This window comes from Eubalaena glacialis, chromosome 17 (assembly GCF_028564815.1).
Source record: "Eubalaena glacialis isolate mEubGla1 chromosome 17, mEubGla1.1.hap2.+ XY, whole genome shotgun sequence".
NCBI classification, from domain to species: Eukaryota; Metazoa; Chordata; class Mammalia; order Artiodactyla; family Balaenidae; genus Eubalaena; species Eubalaena glacialis.
In genome coordinates this window covers 59857263-59883800 of record NC_083732.1, presented here as the reverse complement: position 1 = coordinate 59883800, position 26538 = coordinate 59857263, and the positions used below count along the sequence as shown (strand labels likewise).

The 26538-nt window shown below is 36.9% G+C and overlaps 1 long non-coding RNA gene across 2 annotated transcripts in view; it reads left to right on the top strand.

Annotated features, from left to right (window-relative positions):
• Positions 1–26538, top strand: part of LOC133077417 (uncharacterized) — a 66843-nt gene that overhangs the window by 6267 nt on the left and 34038 nt on the right. The window contains exons 2-3 of one of the 2 annotated variants that reach the window (XR_009697718.1): positions 13219–13291; positions 15049–15093. This is a non-coding gene — a long non-coding RNA (uncharacterized LOC133077417). Of the gene's footprint in view, positions 1–13218; positions 13292–15048; positions 15094–26538 lie in introns of those variants that run through there. The other variant, XR_009697717.1, reaches the window with a different exon arrangement.

Sequence of the window (26538 nt, the reverse complement as noted above, 5' to 3'; positions counted from 1 at the left end):
ACTTTATGTACCATAATTTAAAATTGTACTGGGAATTTTTTATCTTAAAACTATGAAGTAAGGAATAATATAGGTATGCTGCAAAAGCTGCCATTTGGTTCAGATTGCTGCCACCTCACTAGAAATTCTTTCAGCATTATAATGTTTTAGCTTCATCTGCTCATGATGTTTCTATTATTATTTCTTTTGCATCTTTTGATAATGGGGTTGAACATTTGTCATGTGGGTGGGGTGGGAGCAGGGACAGGCAGAGGGGGGGTGATTTCAGTTGATGTAATTTTTCTAGCAATAGCAAGATTATGGAATATTAAACATAACCTCAATCTAACCATCAGAAAACATCAATCAAACCCAAATTGGGAGCCATTCTACAAAAATAACTGACCAGAGTTCAGGCTTTTTGAGCACTAGCTCTCCTGAATTCCTCGCTTGGCTCCCTATAATAAACACTGCACTTACCTTCACCACAACTCAGTCATTAGACTGGCTTTACTGCACGTGGCTGAGCAGACCCAAGTTTGGTTCAGTAACAAGAGGACTTAGTGATGCAATCAGTCAACTTCCCAGTGATGGGAGGAAAAGAGTTGGCATCAGCAATTGATAGCGACTCATTCAAGATGGCAGAGTAGAAGGATGTGCGCTCACTCCCTCTTGCGAGAGCACCGGAATCACAACTAACTGCTGAACAGTCATCAACAGGAAGACACTGGAACTCACCAAAAAAGGTACCCCACATCCAAAGACAACGGAGAAGCCGCAATGAGATGGTACGAGGGGGCGCAATCACAATAAAATCAAATCCCATAACTGCTGGGTGGGTGACTCACAAACTGGAGAACAATTATACCACAGAAGTCCACCGACTGGTGTGAAGGTTCTGAGCCCCACGTCAGGCTTCCCAAACTGTGGGTCCGGCAATGGGAGGAGGAATTCCCAGAGAATCAGACTTTGAAGGATAGCGGGAATTGATTGCAGTACTTCGACAGGACTGTGGGAAATAGAGACTCCACTCTTGGAGGGCACACACAAAGTAGTGTGCGCAACAGGACCCAGAGGGAAGGAGCAGGGACCCCATAGGAGATTCAACCAGACCTACCTGCTAGTGTTGGAGGGTCTCCTGCAGAGGCCGTGGGGGGTGGGTGCTGTGGCTCACCATGGGGAAAAGGACACTGGCAGCAGAAGTTCTGGGAAGTACTCCTTGGCATGAGCCTTCCACGAGTCTGCCACTAGTCCCACCAAAGAGCCTGTAGCCTCCAGTACTGGGTCACCTCAGCCCAAACAACCAACAGGGAGGGAACTCAGCAGACAAGTGGATTAAAGTTTTACTGAGCTCTGCCCACCAGAGCAACACTGAGCTTTACCCACCACCAGTCCCTCCCATCAGGAAGCTTGCACAAGCCTCTTAGATAGCCTCATCCACCAGAGGGCAGACAGCAGAAGCAAGAAGAACTACAGTCCTGCAGCCTGTGGAATGAAAACCACATTCGCAGAAAGATAGACAAAATGAAAAGGCAGAAGACTATGTACCAGATGAAGGAACAAGAAAAAACCCCAGAAAAATGGAGATAGGCAACCTTCCAGAAAAAGAATTCAGAATAATAATAGTGGAGATGATCCAGGACCTCGGGAAAAGAATGGAGGCAAAGATCGAGAAGATGTAAGAAATGTTTAACAAAGACCTACAAAAATTAAAGAACAAACACCTAGAAGAATTGAAGAACAAACAGAGATGAACAATACAATAACTGAAATGAAAAATACACTAGAATGAATCAATAGCAGAGTAGCTGAGGCAGAGAAATGGATAAGTGACCTGGAAGACAGAATGGTGGAATTCACTGCACTGGAACAGAATAAAGAAAAAAGAAATGAAGACAGCCTAAGAGACCTCTGGGAAAACATCAAATGCACCAATAATCACATTATAGGGGTCCCAGAAGGAGACGAAAGAAAGAAAGGACCCGAGAAAATATTTAAAGAGATTACAGTCAGAAACTTCACTAATATGGGGAAGAATATAACCACCCAACTCCAGGAAGCACAGAGAGTCCCAGGCAGGATAAAACCAAGGAGAAACACGCCAAGACTCATAGTAATCAAATTGACAAAAATTAAAGACAAAGAAAAATTATTGAAAGCAACAAGGGAAAAATGACAAATAACATACAAGGGAACTCCCATAAGGTTAACAGGTGATTTCTCATCAGAAACTCTACAAGTCAGAAGGGAGTGGCACAATATATTTAAAGTGATGAAAAGGAAGAACCTACAACCAAGATTACTCTACCCAGCAAGGATCTCACTCAGATTCGACAGAGAAATTAAAAACTTTACAGACAAGCAAAAGCTAAGAGAATTCAGCACCACCAAACTAGCTCTACAACAAATACTAAAGGAACTTCTCTAAGTGGGAAACACAAGAGAAGAAAAGGACCTACAAAAACAAACCCAAAACAATTAAGAAAATCGTCATAGGAATATACATATCAATAATTACCTTAAATGTGAATGGATTAAGTGCGCCAACCAAAAGACACAGGCTCACTGAATGGATACAAAAACAAGGTGCATATATATGCTGTCTATAAGAGACCCACTTCAGACCTAGGGACACATACAGACTGAAAGTGAGGGGATGGAAAAAGGTATTCCATGGAAATGGAAATCAAAAGAAATCTGGAGTAGCAATACTCATTTCAGATAAAATAGACTTTAAAATAAAGAATGTTACAAGAGACAACGAAGGACACTACATAATGATCAAGGGATCAATCCAAGAAGAAGATATAACAATTATATATGCAACCAACACAGGAGCACCTCAATACATAAGGCAACTGCTAACAGCTATAAAAGAGGAAATCGACAGTAACACAATAATAGTGGGGGACTTTACACCTCGCTTACACCAATGGACAGATCATCCAGAGAGAAAATTAATAAGGAAACAAGCTTTAAGTGACACAATAGACCAGATAGATTTAATTGATATTTATAGAACATTCCATCCAAAAACAGCAGATTACACTTTCTTCTTAAGTGCACACAGAACATTCTCCAGGATAGATCACATCTTGGGTCATAAATCAAGCCTCGGTAAATTTAAGAAATTGAAATCATATCAAGCATCTTTTCAAACCACAACACTATGAGATTAGAAATAAATTACAAGGGGAAAAAATGTAAACAACAAAAACACATGGAGGCTAAACAATACATTACTAAATAACTAAGAGATCACTGAGAAAATCAAAAAATACCTAGAGACAAATGACAATGAAAACACAACAATCCAAAACCTATGGGATGCAGGAAAAGCTATTTTAAGAGGGAAGTTTATACCAATATAATCCTACCTCAAGAAACAAGAAAAATCTCAAATAAACAATCTAACCTTACACCTAAAGGAACTAGAGAAAGAAGAACAAACAAAACCCAAAGTTAGTAGAAGAAAAGAAATCATAAAGGTCAGAACAGAAATAAATGAAATAGAAATAAAGAAAATAGCAAAGAACAATAAACTAAAAGCTGGTTCTTTGAGAAGATAAACAAAATTGATAAACCTTTAGCCAGACTCATCAAGAAAAATAGGGAGAGGACTCAAATCAATAAAATTAGAAATGAAAAAGGAGAAGTTACAACAGACACTGCAGAAATAGAAAACATCCTAAGGGACTACTACAAGCAACTCTATGCCAATAAAATGGACAACCTGGAAGAAATGGACAAATTCGTAGAAAGGTATAAACTTCCAAGACTGAACCAAGAAAAAATAGAAAATATGAACAGACTGATCACAAATAATGACATTGAAACTGTAATTAAAAATCTTCCAACCAACAAAAGTCCAGGACCCGATGGCTTCACAGGTGAATTCTATCAAATATTTAGAGAAGAGCTAACACCACCCTTCTCAAACTCTTCCAAAAAATTGCAGAGGAAGGAACACTCCCAAACTCATTCTACGAGGCCACCATCACCCTGATACCAAAACCAAACAAAGATACTACGAAAGTAGAAAATTACGGACCAATATAACTGATGAACATACATGCAAAAATCCTCAACAAAATACTAGCAAACAGAATCCAACAGCACACTAAAAGGATCATACACCATGATCAAGTGGGATTTTTCCCAAGGATGCAAGGATTCTTCAAAATATGCAAATCAATCAATGTGATACACCATATTAAAAAAGTGAAGAATAAAAACCATATGATCATCTCAATAGATGCAGAGAAAGCTTTTGACGAAATTCAACACCCATTTATGATAAAAACTCTCCGGAAAGTGGGCATAGAGGGAAACTACCTCAACATAATAAAGGCCATATATGACAAACACATAGCAAACATCATTCTCAATGGTGAAAAACTGAAAGCATTTGCTCTAAGATCAGGAACAAGACAAGGATGTCCATTCTCACCACTGTTTTTCAACATAGTTTTGGAAGTCCTAGCCATGGCAATCAGAGAAGAAAAAGAAATAAAAGGAATACAAATTGGAAAAGAAGTAAAACTGTCACTGTTTGCAGATACATGATACTATACATAGATAATCCTAAAGATGCCACCAGAAAACTGCTAGAGCTAATCAATGAATTTGTTAAAGTTGCAGGATACAAAATTAATGCACAGAAATCTCTTGCATTCCTATACACTAACAACAAAATATCAGAAAGAGAAATTAAGGAAACAATCCCATTCACCACTGCAACAAAAAGAATAAAATACCTAGGAATAAACCTACCTAAGGATGTAAAAGACCTGTACTCAGAAAACTGTAAGACACTGATGAAAGAAATCAAAGATGACACAAACAGATGGAGAGATATACCATGTTCTTGGATTGGAAGAATCAATATTGTGAAAATGACTATACTACCCAAAGCAATCTACAGATTCAATGCAATTCCTATCAAATTACCAATGGCATTATAAAAATTTTTTTTAATTTAATTTAATTATTTTTTTAAACAGCAGGTTCTTATTAGTCATCCATTTTATACACATCACTGTATACATGTCAATCCCAGTGGCCCAATTCATCACACCACCATCCCCACCCCACTGCGGCTTTCCCCTCTTGGTGTCCATACGTTTGTTCTCTACATCTGTGTCTCAACTTCTGCCTTGCAAACCGGTTCATCTGTACCATTTTTCTAGGTTCCACATACATGCGTTAATATACGATATTTGTTTTTCTCTTTCTGAATTACTTCACTCTGTATGACAGTCTCTAGATCCATCCACGTCTCAACAAATGACGCAATTTTGTTCCTTTTTATGGCTGAGTAATATTCCATTGTATATATGTACCACATCTTCTTTATCCATTCGTCTGTCAATGTGCATTTAGGTTGCTTCCATGACCTGGCTATTGTAAATAGTGCTGCAATGAACATTGGGGTGCATGCATCTTTTTGAATTATGGTTTTCTCTGGGTATATGCCCAGTAGTGCGATTGCTAGATCATATGGTAATACTATTTTTAGTTTTGTAAGGAACCTCCATACTGTTCTCCATAGTGGCTGTATCAATTTACATTCCCACCAACAGTGCAAGAGGGTTCCCTTTTCTCCACACCCTCTCCAGCATTTGTTGTTTGTAGATTTTCTGATGATGCCCATTCTAACTGGTGTGAGGTGATACCTCATTGTAGTTTTGATTTGCATTTCTCTAACAATTAGTGATGTTGAGCAACTTTTCATGTGTTTCTTGGCCATCTGTATGTCTTCTTTGGAGAAATCTCTATTTAGGTCTTCTGCCCATTCTTGGATTGGGTTGTTTCTTTCTTTAATATTGAGCTGCATGCGCTGTTTATATATTTTGGAGATTAATCCTTTGTCCGTTGATTCGTTTGCCAATATTTTCTCCCATTCCGAGGGTTGTCTTTTCGTGTTGTTTATGGTTTCCTTTGCTGTGCAAAAGCTTTGAAGTTTCATTAGGTCCCATTTGTTTACTTTTGTTTTTATATCCATTACTCTAGGAGGTGGATCAAAAAATATCTTGCTGTGATTTATGTCAAAGAGTGTTCTTCCTATGTTTTCCTCTAAGAGTTTTATAGTGTCTGGTCTTACATTTAGATCTCGAATCCATTTTGAGTTCATTTTTGTGTATGGTGTTAGGGAGTGTTCTAATTTCATTCTTTTACATGTGGCTGTCCAGTTTTCCCAGCACCACTTATTGAAGAGACTGTCTTTTCTCCATTGTATATCCTTGCCTCCTTTGTCATAGATTAGTTGACCATAGGTGCATGGGTTTATCTCTGGGCTTTCTATCTTCTTCCATTGATCTATGTTTCTGTTTTTGTGCCAGTACCATATTGTCTTGACTTCTGTAGCTTTGTAGTATAGTCTGAAGTCAGGGAATCTGATTCCTCCTGCTCCATTTTTTTCCCTCAAGACTGCTTTGGCTATTCGGGGTCTTTTGTGTCTCCACACAAATTTTAAGATTTTTTGTTCTAGTTCCATAAAAAATGCCATTGGTAATTTGATAAGGATTTCATTGAATCTGTAGATTGCTTTGGGTAGTATAGTCATTTTCACAATATTGATTCTTCCAATCCAAGAACATGGTATATCTCTCCATCTGTTGGTATCATCTTTAATTTCTTTCATCAGTGTCTTATTGTTTTCTGCATACAGATCTTTTGTCTCCCTAGGTAGGTTTATTCCTAGGTATTTTATTCTTTTTGTTGCAATGGTAAATGGGAGTGTTTCCTTAATTTCTCTTTCAGATTTTTCATTATTAGTGTATAGGAATGCAAGAGATTTCTGTGCATTAATTTTGTATCCTGCAACTTTACCAAATTCATTGATTAGCTCTAGCAGTTTTCTGGTGGCATCTTTAGGATTCTCTATGTATAATATCATGTCATCTGCAGACAGTGACAGTTTTACTTCTTCTTTTCCAATTTGTATTCCTTTTATTTCTTTTTCTTCTCTGATTGCCGTGGCTAGGACTTCCAAAACTATGTTGAATAATAGTGGTGAGAGTGCAATCCTTGCCTTGTTCCTGATCTTAGAGGAAATGCTTTCAGTTTTTCACCATTGAGAATGATGTTTGCTGTGGGTTTGTCATATATGGCCTTTATTATGTTGAGGTAGGTTCCCTCTATGCCCACTTTCTGGAGAGTTTTTATCATAAATGGGTGTTGAATTTCGTCAAAAGCTTTTTCTGCATCTATTGAGATGATCATATGGTTTTTATTCTTCAATTTGTTAATATGGTGTATCACATTGATTGATTTGCGTATATTGAAGAATCCTTTCATCCCTGGGATAAATCCCAATTTATCATGGTGTATGATCCTTTTAATGTGTTGTTGGATTCTGTTTGCTAGTATTTTATTGAGGATTTTTGCATCTATATTCATCAGCGATATTGGTGTGTAATTTTCTTTTTTTGTAGTGTCTTTTTCTGGTTTTGGTATCAGGGTGATGGTGGCCTCGTAGAATGAGTTTGGAAGTGTTCCTTCCTGTGCAATTTTTTGGAAGAGTTTGAGAAGGATGGGTGTTAACTCTTCTCTAAATGTTTGATAGAATTCACCTGTGAAGCCATCTGGTCCTGGACTTTTGTTTGTTGGAAGATTTTTAATCACAGTTTCAATTTCATTACTTGTGATTGGTCTGTTTATATTTTCTATTTCTTCCTGGTTCAGTCTTGGATCTCTTAGGATGCTTTGTATTTCTGCAGTGTCTGTTGTAACTTCTCCTTTTTCATTTCTAATTTTTTTGATTTGAGTCCTCTCCCTCTTTTTCTTGATGAGTCTGGCTATCATCAAATTTTATCAGTTTTGTTTATCTTCTCAAAGAACCAACTTTTAGTTTTATTGATCTTTGCTATTGTTTTCTTTGTTTCTATTTCATTTATTTCTGCTCTAATCTTTATGATTTCTTTCCTTCTGCTATCTTTGGATTTTGTTTGTTCTTCTTTCTCTAGTTCCTTTATGTGTAAGATTAGATTGTTTATTTGAGATTTTTCTTGTTTCTTGAGGTAGGCTGGTGTAGCCATGAACTTCCCTCTTAGAACTGATTTGCCACATCCCATAGGTTTTGGATCATCGTGTTTTCATTGTCATTTGTCTCTAGGTATTTTTTGATTTCCTCTTTGATTTCTTCAGTGATCTCTTGGTTATTTAGTAACGTATTGTTTAGCCTCCATGTGCTTGTGATTTTTACGTTTTTTTCCCCTGTAATTCATTTCTAATCTCATAGCGTTGTGGTCAGAAAAGATGCTTGATATGATTTCAATTTTCCTAAATTTAGTGAGGCTTGATTTGTGACCCAAGATGTGATCTATCCTGGAGAATGTTCCGTGCGCACTTGAGAAGAAAGTGTAATCTGCTGTTCTTGGATGGAATGTCCTATAAATATCAATTAAATCTCTCTGGTCCATCGTGTCATTTAAATCTTCTGTTTCCTTATTTATTTTCATTTTGCATGATGTGTCCATTGGTGTACGTGAGGTGTTAAAATCCCCCACTATTTTTGTGTTATTGTCGATTTCCTCTTTTAAAGCTGTTAGCTGTTGCCTTATGTATTGAGGTGCTCCTGTGTTGGGTGCATATATATTTATAATTGTTATATCGTCTTCTTGGATTGATCCCTTGATCATTATGTAGTGTCCTTCCTTGTCTCTTGTAACTTTATTTTAAAGTCTATTTTATCTGAGATGAGTATTGCTACTCCAACTTTCTTTTGATTTCCATTTGCATGGAGTATCTTTTTCCATCCCCTCATTTTCAGTCTGTATGTGTCCCTAGGTCTGAAGTGGGTCTCTTGTAGACAGCATATATATGGCTCTTGTTTTTGTATCCATGCAGCAAGCCTGTGTCTTTTGGTCAATGCACTTAATCCATTCACATTTAAGGTAATTATAGATATGTATATTCCTATTACCATTTTCTTAATTGTTTTGGGTTTGTTTTTGTAGGTCCTTTTCTTCTCTTGTGTTTCCCACTTAGAGAAGTTCCTTTAGCATTTGTTGTAGAGCTGGTTTGGTGGTGCTGAATTCTCTTAGCTTTTGCTTGTCTGTAAAGCTTTTGACTTTTCCATCGAATCTGTATGAGATCCTTGCTGGGTAGAGCAATCTTGGTTGTAGGTTCTTCCCTTTCATCACTTTAAGTATATCATGCCACTCCCTTCTGGCTTGTAGAGTTTCTGATGAGAAATCAGCTGTGAACCTTATGGGAGTTCCCTTGTATGTTATTTTTCGTTTTTCCCTTGCTGCTTTCAATAATTTTTCTTTGCCTTTAATTTTTGCCAATTTGACTACTATGTGTCTCGGCATGTTTCTTCTTGGGTTTATCCTGTATGGGACTCACTGCACTTCCTGGACTTGGGTGGCTATTTCCTTTCCCATGTTAGGGAAGTTTTCGACTATAATCTCTTCAAATATTTTTCTGGTCCTTTCTCTCTCTCTTCTCCTTCTGGGGGCCCTATAATGCGAATGTTGTTGTGTTTTATGTTGTCCCAGAGGTCTCTTAGGCTGTCTTCATTTCGTTTCATTCTTTTTTCTTTATTCTGTTCCGCAGTGGTGAATTCCACCATTCTGTCTTCCAGGTCACTTATCCGGTCTTCTGCCTCAGTTATTCTTCTATTGATTCCTTCTAGTGTAGTTTTCATTTTAGTTATTGTATTGTTCATCTCTGTTTGTTTTTTCTTTAATTCTTCTAGGTCTTTGTTAAGCATTTCTTGCGTCTTCTCGATCTTTGCCTGCATTCTTTTTCCGAGGTCCTGGATCATCTTCACTATCATTATTCTGAGTTCTTTTTCTGGAAGGTTGCCTATCTCCACTTCATTTAGTTGTTTTTCTGGGGTTTTATCTTGTTCCTTCATCTGGTACATAGCCCTCTGCCTTTTCATCTTGTCTATGTTTCTGTGAATGTGGTTTTTGTTCCACAGGCTGCAGGATTGTAGTTCTTCTTGCTTCTGCTATCTGCCCTCTGGTGGATGAGGCTATCTAAGAGGCTTGTGTAAGTTTCCTGATGGGAGGGACTGGTGGTGGTCAAGCTGACTTCCCAATGGCATTTTTTACAGAACTAGAACAAAAAAATCTAAAAATTTGTAGGAGACACAAAGGACCCTGAATAACCAAAGGAATCTTGAGAGAATAAAACGGAGCTGGAGGTATCAGACTCCCTGACTTCAGAGTATACTACAAAGCTACAGTCATCAAGACAATATGGTACTGACACGAAAACAGAAATATAGATCAATGGAACAGGATAGAAAGCCCAGAGGTAAACCCACCCACCTCAGGTCAACTAATTTATAACAAAGGAAGCAAGGATATACAATGGAGAAATGACAGTCTCTTCAATAAGTGGTGCTGGGAAAACTGGACAGCAAAATGTAAAAGAATGAAATTAGAACACTCCCTAACACCATGATCAAAAATAAATTCAAAATGGATTAAAGACATAAATGTAAGGCCAGACACTCTAAAACTCTTAGAGGAAAACATAGGACGAACACTCTGACATAAATCACAGCAAGATCTTTTTTGATCCACCTCATAGAGTAATGGAAATACAAACAAATGGGACCTAATGAAATTTAATAGCTTTTGCACAGCAAAGGAAACTATAAATAAGACGAAAACACAACCATCAGAATGGGAGCGAGTAAATAAAAAATAAAATTAAGTGCAAAAAATAAAATAAAATAACTGGCCAATATTCATCAGGCCGTGGCAGTGGCATTATATATTGCTCTTCTGAACTTTTTTGACAAATTCTTGATCTTAAGCACCCATTGATAGATTCTAATGTCATGTACATGGTGGAATTAAGAGTAGACTTAAAGTTATGAATGAATCCCCAAAGTAGTTTTTATTAATTACAGATTGTACATACCATGCCTTAGAGGGTGTGGAGCTCCTTTACATTCTAGGTAACAGCAATGGATTCTTTGCTAGCATACGTGTGCATTGCTGTCTTCTACAGAACTTGCTGAGTTTGAATCCCAGGTTGAAGTATATAAAGTAATTTGAACAAGTTATTTTAACTTCAGTGAACACTAGTTACCTCATATGTTAAATGAGCACAATAATATTTGATATTTAATAAGGATTACAAGTAATAAACAAAAAATTTCTCACACAGACTCTAGCATATGGCATAGTAATACTCTTAGTGTTACATACCAGTTATTGAGTACTTGCTGTATCCCAGGCACTGTACAAATTACTCTTTGTAGATTATTTCATTTAATTTTTACAACAACCCCACTTTATAGATGAGAGAACAGTTAGGAGAGGTTAAATAACTTCCCCAAACACACTATGATATACTCCTTCACACAGTAGGTTCTTAGTAAATAGTAGCTGTGTCATTTTAGGCCTCTGAGAAGCAGATGTTGAGATGGGAATGCAAGAGTTTTGCTAGGGGACACTCCATGTGAAATATAAAAGGGGAAGAAAGCGAGATTGGGTAGGGAATGCTTTCAGACCATAATGCATATCTGATACATGTGAAAGGAGAGTAAGAAGCAGGATTGAACAGAACAAGTCTCAAACCATGATTTAGATCTGACCAAGTGTCAACCAACTCAATAAGAAAAGCTCCTGAGCAAAGATTACCGATTAGAACAGTCTTACTACAGTGGGCAGAAGTAGCCAGGCCTTAGGACTCCCACATGTTCAGTCATTGACTGAGGTCTGCCTTGAAGTGCATTGCCTCAGCTCAGAAGCTAGGAGGAGATAAATCCTGAAGCCTTTAGCAGCTAGAGGCTGTCAGCTCCCTGCCCCCCTTGCAGCTGAGTAACAAGTTCTTCCTTGAAGAGAGATTCTAACTGCACCACCATAATTGCCACAGTAGCCATTATTATTATTCTTTCATTCTGGGTGTGAGCTTCCATTTTTGATGAGAAGTAGGGCTGTGTGTTCTCCTGAAGGAATAGCTAGACTCAAAAGCTATTTGACATACATAGCTCAGAAGCTATTAAACATAGCTATATTTCATATGGAAATTATATTTCAACTCCACAGAATGTCTTTTTCTAGTATATGATTAATGGCTCAGCAATGGTTGACTTGTGTTGAAGAGAAGACATGGTAAAATATATCCGGCCCACAGAGGCTTGAAATTTTGCTTGTTTTTTATGAGACACAAATCGGGAATTATTCATTCTTTCCTCAGGTTGGGAACTAATGCTGCTACCATTGATAAATTACCTAGAACTTCATATTTCTTTCTCTTTTCACCCAGATTCCAAATATATCCAAGTAACTTAGAATTTTTAAACATCTTTCCAAGAATAACAGTATAACTCTCAAAATGGGCAGCATTTCTAAAATTCTGCAACTCAGGATCTCCATGAAGTCCTAGAAAATTCCAAAGACATTGACTCAGACATGCCCCTTGATAATTCACTGGGTAACTGCCATACTATATCATTGATGATTGTTTGTTAATAAACTTAAGCAAGGTCATATTTTATCAATGCTTGTCCCCAAAACAGATAATAAATATGAATGGTGCATAAATCCAATGACCCTTACTGTCAACCTACTCTTCTTCCTTCTGAATGCCAAGGCAGCACTAATTAGCATTTGCCTTGCTGCACAGATGCCCTTCTAGGAAGGACATTATACGTGCTCCACATTCTGGACTTCCAGAAGGAATGATATAATGAAATCACTATTAATGGGAAGAGGCAGAGTGCTTCCCAGATTCACATTCTAAATAGCAAAGTTATTGAAGGATTGTACCTTTTAAAGAAAGAATTAAAGCAATAGAAGAGGAGTGGTGAACACAGAAAACTTTGGCTGTTATTTTCAGGGAGCAGTTACATGGAACACAGTAGCCATGAATTCTCAGTACACAAATTCAGGTGTGCAAGAACAAAATTTACATTTTTATAAAACCCAGCTTCTGTTTGAGATACCATTCTTAGAGGAAGACAAAAATTTAATCTCAGTCAGGTTGGACTTTGCCCTGCACTTCTGCCTCCTCCTTTTTCAAGGCTACTCTGACTTGTGTGAAAGTGACATTCCAGATATTTAACAACCCATAGGACAAGGTCACCGACTGTGGTAGGAGCCTTAAAGATGACCCCCAATTATTTTCACCTCCTAGTTAGTATACCCTGTGTAGTCTCTCTCACAATGAATAGGGATTACCTGTGTCATCAGTAGGATACTTCAGAAATATGGAGTGTGTCTTTGAAGTCATAAAAGACATTATAGCTTCTGCCTTGCTCTCTCTTAGGTCAATCATTCTGGGGAAGGCAGATGCCACGTCATTGAAGACATCCAAGCAGCTTCACAGAGAGGTCCACAAGGTGAGGAACTGAGGCCTCCTACAGCTTGTCAGCTATGCGAGTGACACATCTTAGGATTGGTCCCCCTGTGCCAGTCAAGACTGCAGACCCAGCTGACCTCGTGACTACAAACTCATGATATACCATGAGCCAGAATAGCCCAGCTAAGCTGCTCCCAAATTCCTGACCCACAGAAACTCTGTGAGACAACAAATGGTTATTACTGCTTTAAGCTGCCAATTTTTGGAGTAAAGTGTCATGCAACGTGAGATAACTAATATACCAACCAGTCAGAAAGGATGCAGATGCCAGGTTTAGTGCTTATGTGGCATCCTGGAGGTTCCTCTGCCATCCCAGGCATTAATCCTTTAGTTTGGGGAGGGTAGGTCATTCTGGGTAAATGGCTATCAATGAATATAAAGTACTTTGATAATTTATCAACCAGTACAGCCATACCAGTTATATATGAGTCACGCTTGTGTAGTCTCAAGGTATTGGGAAGCCTGCCTAGTCTTCCAGTTAGCAATACAGCCCTTGTTTCTCTTCACAAGTGCCTCCAGGTCCTGTGCCTCTCCTGACTACCTTTGGATCACATGGGAATTTGAGATTCCCTCCCTAGGCATACCTTCAACCTTTTTTTTTTACTGGGTGCTCTCACCTCCTTGAGGTTCTGACTGGATATATGGCTCTGTCCTTGGGAACCACCAAATTCTGCTTTTATCAGCTCCCCTTGAGTATTCTCTTCCTCTCTACCCCTCCTGCCTCTACTCCCCAGCCATGTGAGAACAATATTTTAGTCTCAGGGAAAGTCCCCCCACATCCCCAGTGCTTTATTCCCTAGGCGCTGTCTTATTTGTGATTTATCCAGAGGCACCTACTTATATCCTCTTTGGTGGGTTTTGGAAGCCAAACCCAGAAAGATGAGACTCCTTCCCTCCCAGGTTTCTCCCCAGATACTCTCTTCTTCTGAGACTAAGATTCAGGATCTGGAGGAGGATAAGGAAAGTTTCACTCTCAGAAAGACAGACAGAAACAGAAAGAGACACACGGAGAAAGAGAATATCACTTCTTACCTCAAAAATTTTATCCCACTACCTTGCCTCTAGAGAAATTAATATCTGGCCACTAAGAAACTGTTGTACTGGCTGGGACATGATTATTTCATCAAAGTTCAACAGGCTCTAATTATAGCCATTTGCTCTAATTCCATGGTGATAAAGCAGCCCCTTGGTTTGCTTTTCTAAGTACCTAGTTACCTCAAGGTAGATACTTTGCTCACAAAGCCAATATGTGCTAGTCATGTTTTATATCTCGTTCCTAGAGAAATCCTTGCCTGACTTCCCCAAATCAGGATTAGGTGGCCTGCTCATATACTCCAGTATTCCCTGCACTTCTGTTTCCCTAAAAGCACTTATTCCACTGTATTACCATCATTACTTATTTGTCTATCATGAGACTCTACGTTCTATTTGACACCTGTGTGTCATGTTCATGATCTGTCCCCAGAGACTCAATAAGTATTTGTGGAAAGACAGAAGCTCTATTAGAAAAGTGCTCACCAATTTGGGGCTTTATGAACCAGTAAAATTTCAAGGGCAAAGGTAAGGGCACCGATACACAGTTGCCAACTTTTTATTTTGCTAAGTGAGTACATTAAAAGTAACAACCACAATTTAGCTTCACATCATTTCATCTTAAAACTGCTATTTTAACACTGAAAGAATATTAAGGATTCACTAAAGAACAGTTCCTGAGAAGTAAATTTAACTTTTTACCAGGGACCAGTGACAACTTCTACCTGAATGACAGATACATTTGAGAACTGCTGCTAACTTCTTAAATCCCTTCCTACTCTCAGATAAGGTAAGGCAGTTCGAAATGGTAATTCACCTATTTTCAAGGTGGAACTTCTAGTTTTTTTTTTTTAAAGAAGCACTCCCTAATAGCTAAAAATTATTTCCTATCCTTATTATCTATGTCTTTAAAGAAAAAAGAAGTCATTGAGCATCTTGGCACATGATTCTCAGCTGGGACTCATTACCCTCTTCAAGATTTTTTACTCTTTCCCAGTGAATCTCGGAAGGAGTGAACATATTAGAAAGTAAAACTACTGTAATTTTGTTTATTTTAAAAATATGTTTGGGGAAGAGTTGCTCCAGTCTGATATAAGAAAAAAAATAAAATTATAGTTGAATTATCACATGCTGCAAAACATTTCATCCAAATTTATTTTGGATATAGCTCTTGTCTCATAAATTCAGCAAAATTCATTATGGTTAAATTTTACAGTAAAGCAGAGTAAATGTATTATTCGTGTCTTATTTCACAAATCACAAAAATTCTTCATCTCATTGATAAAACAGTGAATATATAAAGAGCATTTTCATTGGAACTGGAGCAGAAGGTACTGTTATCTCTGCAAATAGATGTGGTATCAAAAAAAGGCAAAGACAATAAAGACAACACAGAAGCAGTGTTTCTGTTTTAAATTTTGCTTATTTTGAGTACCCATGGGATAAATTACAGCAGCCTTTGGGAAAGCAGAGCCATTAAAATTAGGAGATGGAGAAGATGAAATCAATGATGATGTAATCTAGACCCTTGATGACACAGGGCAGACTCCCTTAAAGATCTCTCCTGCATGCTGTGTGTGTTGTAATGCTTCAGGCCAGGAGAAATTTCTGAATCTGATTTGTGCCTTCACAAATCTATGCTTTCTCTTTATTTTTATTTTACTTTGTATAGTGACTTCCTTGCTGTCCTTAGGAAGAAGAAAAAAAGGAGGCCTTAATAATCTGGTTTTAGTCTATTTTTTTCTTACAATAGTAATACTGAAAGCAAAAGCGTGTTATTTTCTGTTATCAAACAATTTTGCAGGTAAATTTCACAGCTAAAATCCAGCCTCTCAATAAAATAGTAGATCAAACAATATCCCTGTGCAGGAATTAAAATTAGTAATCTCATGAATTACAGATCTCCATACTCTGTAAATTCTCAGAGGAATTATGCTTTTTGTTTGTGTTTTTTGCCTCATTGGAATTCGTTGAAAATAAAAGAGTCTACGACATTTAACTGTAGTTTGAGATATATAACATGTTAAGTCAAACTTGTGAAAACTAATCTATTTTAATGTATTGGTTGCCCCAGTTATGATACCACCTAACATAAAATTTAAGGAATAAATTCATTTAGTAGCCAGAAATGGTATTTATGATTATTATCCTTAATCTAGCCTGATTCAATATGAGTAGAGGACATAAGACGTGGGATTCGCACTATATATTTAAAACAATGGAAAATAGTCTTGCAGGTTTTCACTTAGTTCATAAATAGCTAGTAAAACCTTTAACAATTAATTCTGAACAAAAGTTTTCCCATTCTAAAATGCTAGAAAATTAAAAACAAAATAAAATGATGTTGATATTTTTTGAGAAGTGTTGATGATAACAGATATTTTTGAACTATCAAGAGCTAAATTTAGATGATCACTTATGAAAATAGTTATAACTGGCAGCATAATATCAATAAGTGGATACTTTAGTGTCAACACAGACAAGATTATCAACCTGAGCTGCATGCTAAGCACAATTAACTGAAAAACAAAAGTTCAACCAGAGTACATTGGTCTGATTTTGAGAGTTCTTTTCCAAAAAATTACAGTCACATAAGAGCAGTTATATGAAATTAACTTAGATAGGCAATTTTTTTCTAATTAGAAAAGATGAAGAATTTTTTAATTTAAGGAAGAAAAAGTATGTATTACTCAATAAAATATAAAAACTCTTTTTGCTGGAAGACTCAGGTACCCGAGTTTCTGAAATGTATCTGAGTTACCAGTGGCCAAACCTATGAGGAGACATAGGTTTTGTTTGTTTGTTTGTTTTTAAAATATTTATTTATTTATTTATTTATTTATGACTTCATTGGGTCTTCATTGCTGCACGTGGGCTTTCTCTAGTTGCAGTGAGCTGGGGCTACTCTTTGTTGTAGTGCACAGGCTTCTCATTGTGGTGGCTTCTCTTGTTGCGGAGCACAGGCTGTAGGCGAGTGGGCTTCAGTAGTTGTGGCACGTGGGCTCAGTAGTTGTGGCTCGCGGTCTCTAGAGCACAGGCTCAGCAGTTGTGGCACATGGGCTTAGTTGCTCCGCGGCATGTGGGATCTTCCTGGATCAGGGATCGAACCCATGTCCCCTGCATTGGCAGGCGGATTCTTAACCATTGCACCACCAGGGAAGTCCCTGTTTGTTTTTTGAGAGTAATGGATATGTTTATTATCTTGATTGCAGTGATGATTTCACAAGTGTGAATGTCAAAACTATTCAAATGGTATTTTACATACATTCAGTTTATTGTATTATAAATGAATTATACCTCAGGCTGTCTGAAAATGGAATAAGAACTACATGAAATTCTTTAGATTCTTCTTGAGGAGACATAGGTTTTTGAAGAAATTGTCACTAAAGGAATAGAAAGCCAAGTGAAATTGTAACCATGCAAATAAAGATCTGAATAAATATATGACACAAATATAAGGACATGACATTTCTCACAGTTACTGCCCCCAAAAAAGAACTCTACTAAATACTTGTTTTTTTCAATTGCAGTCAATATACTAAAACACTGATATTCCTTGGAATTCTAAAACTTTGACTTCATTTCTGGCTTTACAAATTATTAATAATATGACTTTATGTAAGTCCCTGATATCTCATTTGATAGAAAATAATACCTACCTCAGAGGTTATTTAGAAAATTAAATGTGATAATTGCTGTGAAAGCATAGCACAATACCTGACACATGAATACAATAAATTTTAAGTGGTTAAAAATAATCACTCTGCTAGTGGGAAGCAGCCGCATAGCACAGGGAGATCAGCTCAGTGCTTTGTGACCACCTAGAGGGGTGAGATAGGGAGGGTGGGAGGGAGGGAGATGCAAGAGGGAAGAGATATGGGAACATATGTATATGTATAACTGATTCACTTTGTTATAAAGCAGAAACTGACACACCATTGTAAAGCAATTATACTCTAATAAAGATGTTAAAAAATAAAAAATAAAATAAATAATCACTCTAATGAAGTCATCATTTCATAGACTAGTTCTATTTTCTTTTCCATTCATCATTCAGCTCTAGTACAGGATAATGTAGCAAACTGTGTAATATTTCCTTAGTGACAGTTAAATGGAAGCCTGATATAGATTTGAAAATAATACTTTGAAGGAAGCAAAGGTAATTTCTATTTGTTACATTTTTATCCACACTTTACTTTAAATCCATCTACTTTAAATTTGTAAAATCTGCAGGCAATTGTCTTGAATTTTTAGCAAGATATCCAAGAAGCCCAAATGGTTTCTTAAATTTATAAAATAAGCAACTACCTACTCGAAACCAACTTATGAAGATGTGGAATGCAATGAGATTATAATCACACCTGTCTCACATCTTTTCCCACACATAACCTAAAACTGAACCTCTTTAACCCATAAAAACACTGCTGATAAACCCTGCTAACATACGGTATTTCTCCTTTTTCTCTTCTCTTTGGAATTTCTCCTTGATGTCCTTAGGGGAAAAGCCAAGATATGAGTATCATTTAACATAATTTTAATTTTGTTTTATTTTTTTCAGCTTTAAAAGGAAATGAAAGCAATTATCAAGAAATGAACATATGGGATATTTTTATGGGGGCTAATATAATGCTAGTTCAAATAGCTTGTGTTTTAAAAATCTAACGTATTTCTTCCAGCCCATCACTCATCATCCTAACCCTATTCCTCATTACTTACCTACATAGGATATAAAATAGATGGGAATGTAAGAATTGGTTTCCCATAGTTGGAAATAAAAATGTAATTTTTAATCCTTTAATAATAAGTGAAGCAACAATAGCTTGAACAATAACTTCTGGAAATTCTGGAAAACTTTTCCTGTGACACAGGTCTATTCTCATACCACTAACAGCCATAATGAAAATCTTCAAGTAACAACTTACATCACAAGGTAATCATATTGACCAAAAATACTGGGCAGTTGTGGGAATGTCTCAAAGAGGGAAAATAGGACTAAGAAAGTTTCCTATAACTCCCCTGATTTAGAATTCTAACATATACATGTGAAATAAAAATTATTCAAGAGTGAGAAGAGAGACATACATTTCTCTTTACACATTTTTTTAAATAAATTTATTTATTTATATTTTTGGCTGCGTTGGGTCTTGGTTGCTGTGGTTGGGCTTTCTCTAGTTGTGGCGAGTGGGGGCTACTCTTCCTTGCGGTGTGCGGGCTTCTCATTGCGGTGGCTTCTCTTGTTCCGTGGCACCAGCTCTAGGCGTGTGGGCTTCAGTAGTTGTGGCTCATGGACTCTAGAGCACAGGCTCAGTATTTGTGGTGCACGGGCTTAGTTTCTCTGTGGCATGTGGGATCTTCCCAGACCAGGGGTCGAACCTGTGTCCGCTGCATTGGCAGGCGTATTCTTAACCACTGTGCCACCAGGGAAGTTCTCTCTTTACACTTTTCACATTTCACTACGTCATTTGGGATACCTGTCATTCACTCGAATTTACTGAGTAGACACTCCTACTGAGTAGACACTTTTGTTTGGAGTAACTGAAATAGGGATTGAAAGAAACCTTTTGAGTTCTTATCAAGAGAGCTGAAAAGATAAAGCAAACCTGTTAGTCAGTTTGCCTGTTTGTCATTTCTTCTCTCTTCCCACAATCCCTGCTGAGTGAGCATGGGGTCACATGACACCTCCCCCACACACACCGTTCACCCCACCAGATAAACACAGCCGAGGCTGATTGGATCAATTGTAGGCACCTGACTCAAGCCGAGCCAATCAGATTCATCTTCCAGGCATTTGGAATTAGGAATTCTTGTCACAACTTTGGAACATTTAGAGAGATCACCCAAAGCTGACCCTAGTGGCCATGTTTGGGCTAGTATAAGTGAAACAGGGAGATGTGCTCCATAGAGAAAAAATAGTGATTGAGGTGCATACAAGGATGAAGAAATGAGAGTCCCTGTGGCCTTGGAGAGAGAGAATAGAATGAAGTCAGCAGCCTTGGATTTTGATGGCATTCTGTTTCCTTGTTCCATTCTCTCATAAAACTTGCCCTTGAGTTTTTAAATAGTGTTTTACCCTTTAAATAAATTCCCCGTCATTACTTAGCTAGTTTGAGTGAGTCTCTGTTCCTTACAACCAATGACTAAGGTAGGAAGTGAGCTGTTCCCTAGCCTCACTTTGAAAACAAAGTTTTGCAGAGATATACTGTTACAGAGTAACTCTTATTAACTTGGTAGAATGCTGTGTGTGACAGTTTGGATCTTTTGTTCTTGTTTTCAAAAAATTAGTATATATTTTATGTAAACTTAAAGATGCCAAACAAAAGCATAAATTTCATAAATCAAGGCACTAACATAATGTGAAAATAAGAGAAGTATCATTTGACTGTATTTTTAAAATACTATTACAAATAGGGTCCGGCTTTACACTTAAAAGTTCTTTTAGAATATTTAAATTTAGCATATATATGAAATGTCTAAGTCTTGACTGTTCATTTTCCAGTCTCTCTTACCTTTTATTATAATCTTGGTTTTTCCCTTTTGTATTAATTTTACTTTTCTTTTTTTAATTAACTTAATTATATTTTTGGCTGCATTGGGTCTTCGTTGCTGCATGCGGGCTTTCTCTAGTTGCGGCGAGCGGGGGCTACCTTTCATTGTGGTGTCTTCTCTTGTTGCAGAGCACGGGTTCTAGGCATGCGGGCTTCAGTAGTTGTGGCACATGGGCTCAATAGTTGTGGCTTGCGGGCTCTAGAGCACAGGCTCAGTAGTTGTGGCACACAGGCTTAGTTGCTCCGCAGCATGTGGGATCTTCCTGGGCCAGGGCTTGAACCCATGTCCCTGCATTGGCAGGCGGATTCTTAACCACTGTGCCACCAGGGAAGTCCCTGTGTTAATTTTAGTTAGATTTTTATTTTTATCAAATGTACGTACATAGTTTTTATTAAGGCAAATTTTACTGAAAGAATTATAATAATGCCAATCCTCCTCTCCCAAACCAAACACTGAATTTTTCTAAAAATTTGTTTTCTCTAGTAGTTTCATATTTCTAAATAACATATTTTACTGCTATCTCTGTGTAGCAATGTTATTTTTCCCACTGCCTCCATTCCCCTTCCCCAGTCCTTCCTATGCAGGGTTTACTTTATTCTGATTGTCTAAATACATTTTGTCACTGTAGGTAAAGCAGAACAAAAAAGGATATTTTGCACAAGTAGGACACTGCAACTACTCCTTCCTTCCTGTACAACCCTTTATTTTTTCCTGGAATTAGTAACTGCCTAAAGTTTTCATCTGTCAGTTTTTGTTTTTCATTTGCCTAAATTTACTGTAGTTTTTCAGTACTGTTTTTCAAGTGTTTAATTATCAATTTCTTCTTCCTTTGCTTTTATTTTTCTTATATCCCCCTGTTCCAATCTGGACTGGTATCTACACATTTTAGTTCTGGGGAATTTTCTTGTGTAATTCTATAGATGATTTCATTCTCTCCATTTTCTTGTTTGGAAATTGGATCTTTTGTTGGATCCTCTAAGTTCTTTACTTTTCATCTCTTGTTTCCCATCTGCTTGATCTTTTTGTTCTACCAGCTGGGAAATTTCTTCAATATTATCTTCCAAATCTCCTATTGAATTGTTCATTTTACCTATCTTATTTTTTATTTCCAATAATTTTTCTTATTCTCTGTTCTATTTTTATAGCATGCTTGTTCTTGTTTTATGTTTGTAATAATCATCTGTTATTTCTTTGAGAATATTCCTTAAAGTATGTTTTGCCCCTTTTAGTGTGTCTATTTTCTTTATGTAATTTATTTTCTCTTTATCTAGTCTAATGTCTGTCTTTCTTGTTGAGGACTTTCCTCAAATGTCTTATGATGCTTAATTGTCTGTTTCATATTTAAGCATAAGAGGCTAGAATGCCATAGGGAAGCACAATATGTTTGTGAATAGGGTGCCTCAACTGTATAATGATTGGTAATGAACCTGCTTTTCTTTTTTCATTGGAATCTCTCAATCATCTGTTTCAATAGGTGTTTTCTTTGGGGTCATTTGCTTCTCCAGAGAAGTATTCTCTTATTCTCCCACCTGGGAGGGTACATACCTCAATCCTGTGTTCCAGGAACAGGTAGAGAAGGGGAGCTAGAGTCTTACCAATCAGTACAAAAATTTGGACTTAGTCATTTTGGCTTCAGCCCCATTTCCCTTACTGACTAGTGTCCAGAGCCTCTTAGATGTGGTATTTCATCGAGAAGCTAAAATATTGGTACTCTTCAAGGTAGAAGGTGGGAAGAAAATAAAGAAAGATTTACTTAGAGGTGTGGGGAGTAGATGAAATCCAAGGGTCTAGCCACTTTCAACCACTCTCCTTGTTCTCAGCATTGAGCTTCACCACCACCTCCCCCAGTGCCTTGTGCTTCCATGTCCTAAACGTTTCCAGGTTTCTGTAGGGCAAATTAGACTAAAAAGAGAACAAGGAGAAGGAGGAAGAGGAGAAGAGGAGGAAGAAGAAGAGAAAGAAGAAGGAGATGAAGGAGAAGAAGAAACGTGTTTCTCATGGATAACCGTCTGTCTAGGCACCCAGGTTATAGCTTCCTTTATTGAACACCACTATCCATCTGCTTTCCATCTCCCAAAGAATTCTGTTGAAATCCCTCATCATATCTTCCTTCTTTTTTTTTCTTATATATTTTTTGTCTCTTTTTACTCCTTTACTTACTTTATTGGGGCTTCAGGAGAATGAGGAAATAGAGGCATGTTCAATCACAAGTTTTCTCCTTACTTCACGTAGAATAAATTCAGATTCCCTTCTAAAAGATGCTTCTGCTCATTGTTCTTGCCAGGTCCTGAGTTTATCCCCAGGGCATAATACTTTAGGGATTTCAACCTGAAAAAAATAGCCTGAAGAATTTTCCTGAATTTACATAGAGAAACTTCAACTATAATGTCCTATAGCTTCTCACCCAAAAGCATGGTATTAGCCAACAGGAAAAAAACACACCATAATAGTGGAAGCCACAGTCAGCAGAGTTGTGAATTTTGAGGCAGTGAACACACAGGCTCAATGAGTGGAACAATGATTCAGTTAATTTGATCAATCTGAGTGATGGAACTCTAGGGACATCCCCAGAGGAGGAGAATGCCATGTGTTTGCCCCTGATCTTATGAAATGTGGCTCTGCTCTTTAAACTGCAACCTTAAAAATACAGTACAGAATTTTAGTTTACTAAAGTCACTCTCTACCACTGGGAGCCACCTGGACATTTACACATTGGCCAAAGCTTTCAAATTACTTTATCAGAGTCTGAGAAAAGTCTGATTGTAAATTATTTGCTAACGTAAGTATTCAGATTAGTTAGGAAGATAGCTTAGTCTAATTTACCAAAGCCTGTCCTTTCTTCTTAATTTCACCCTGCTTCTGCCACCGTATTGTAGATGCAGGCAAACATTCTTATGGTCCTTGAAAAAGCATTGTGCAACTTTAGGCTTAAGTCATTCTTTTAGAAAAACTTATACTGACTTTTTAAGTCTCCAAAATCCTCACACACATGAATTTCCATCCGCTATTTTCTTTTTTAGTTGTCACATAGTGTAGTTTAATGACCATTGAATGAAGAATAAGAAAAATTTTAGATATAGCCATAGTTTCTAATTTATATGAGTGGCAATTTCCCAGGAAAAAATATGTGAAAGTGCCTTGTAAATTATAAAGAAATTTGTATAATTCATTCCACCATTTTTAGTTTTTCAAAGAACACTGAGTGATGATTCTGTTTAAAATGATAAGGAATAAACATTTAATCATTATAATAAAAAGAATTTCAGTGGATTAATTTGATGGGCCTACCTTTTAATTATTATGACTACATAAAAGAAAAATACCCTAAGGCCTTCTCCAAGTTACACATTTTCCCTGTAACTAACTATAGTGTTTGTTATATGCTGAATTATGCCCCCCACACCCCAAATTTATATTCTGAAGCTCAATCCAGTACCTCAGAATTGACTGTATTTGGAGATAGGACCTTTAAGGAGGTAATTAAGTTAAAATGGGTTTGTTAGGGTGGACCCTAATCCAATAGGACTGGTGTCCTTACAAGAAGAAGAGATTAAGACACAGAGGGAAAACCAGGTGAAGACAGGGAGAAGGTCACAACCCACAAGCCAAAGAGAGAGGCCTCAGAAGAAACAACCCTGCAGACAACTTGATCTTGGACTTCTAGCCTCCAGAATTGTGACAAAATAAATTTCTGTTGTTTAAGCCACTCAGTCTGTGACATTTTGTTATATCAGCACTAGAAAAAAAATACACTGTTTAAAGCAAAAAAAAGAAAAATGTAAGACCACAGCACATGTTGTCCCGGGATAATATATAGTCCTTCTTAGAAGTTTTACTAATTTACAAAAGGTAATTTTTCTAGAAACATGAAAAGGGTGGTAATTTTATTAATTTAATGTTGTTTTTCACGTTATTCTTAATTGTGTTTATTTTAGTTTAAATTCTACTAACAGGTAAGGTGGCAGTGTTTTGTATTGCATTGGCCAAAAAGTTTGTTTGGTTTTGAATAAAAATAAAAAACATTTTTCATTTTCACCAAGAATTTTACTGAACAATGTATTCACTAACCAAACAAACTTTTTGGCTGACCCCAATACCTCAGGAATAAAACTGCTATATAGTCATACATTCAGTAGCAGCATCAAAACACATGTGGGATTTGCTTTGGGTTTTTTTTTCTGTCGTACCAAATAAATTTACCAGACGAAAAGCTCAAATATAGCTAGTATGCAAGCCATTCTGTTGGCTTGCATATATATTTCATTTTATATATTAAATATATATATATTTATATTTATATATACATATATAGTCAATAAATTACAAATGTAAATAATAGAGAGTAACAAGAATGGTATCTTGGCATATCCCATTAATAGAATGCCGTTATGAAGTATGATGGTTACTTTTTTCTTAGTTAAGGAAAACAGTAAAGAGACTTGGAATGTCTACTAAGGACTAGGCAGGAGATACGAACTTAGAAGTCACTGTTTTTGAAAAACAAGGTAGTTTCTCATTTATATTTAAGACAACTTGAATTTTTGAAACTGTATTGTAGTTCTGATATTTTCATTATTAATAATATTTAGCTGCTTATTTATTGATAAGTCAATGAAAATATTTGTAACGTCTAAATAATTTACTAATATCCTCTTACTTGCTCCAAATTATGAATCATAAGAAAGAGGACAAGTGTATTTTATTTAGCCTAAATATAGCAAATGCTAAATACTGTCTCCCTGAATATTGAAATATAATCTCCCTGCATATTCTTTACCCCAGGGTGTTACCAGAGTAGTACCCTAGGGTAAAGAGTATGAAGGGAGATTATATTTTACGTAAACAGTATGGAGTAAAAAGAATATTATCTTGGCGTATCCCTGTTAATGGAATGTCCTTATGAGGTATCCTAATTGCTTTTTTTTTGGTTAATGAAAACAGTAAAGAAGGCTTGGAACGTCATATATGAATCTGAGTTATTTCTGCCATTTGGATGGTATTGCAGCACACTGGAATTGCTTGAGCTGCAAGCAAGTTTTTTGGACTGAAAGGAGATATTCTCAAATCTAGAAAGTACTGTTTAGTATGTATAAAAATAAAATATGTACAAAAATAAAACAAAAAGGAGTTAACTTACTTTAAAATAATGAACTCATAAGTCAAATATAAAATATGAACCTAAGAAAAGTAATAGTAATAAATGAGCAAAAGCTGTTTTCTGTAAACAGTATATATTCTGTTTTCTCTCTTGTTCCCATTTGTGAGTTGTTCGTGCTCCTAAAGGCAACCCCTGCACTTGATCACTAGATTCCACGCCCTTTCTTCAAGTCAGCTTGTCATTCCAGCAATTCTTCCTTCTCCATCATTATTTCTCTTTTTTATGGATTGTAAGTACAAAACATGTTGTAGTTTCTCCCACCAGACTTTTGTAAACCTCCTTCCCCTGATATCTCTCATCAAGGACGCAAATGACCTTCACCTTTCTAAAGCCAGTGGTTCATTTTCAGTCCTCATTTTACTTGAGCAGCATTTTAAACTGTGGCTTCCAGGGCACTCACTCTCTTGGTTTTCCTCCTACCCTACTGGCTGCTTTTTCTCAAACTCCTTTATTTGATCCTTCATATCTTTTTGACAAAGCAATGTTCGAAT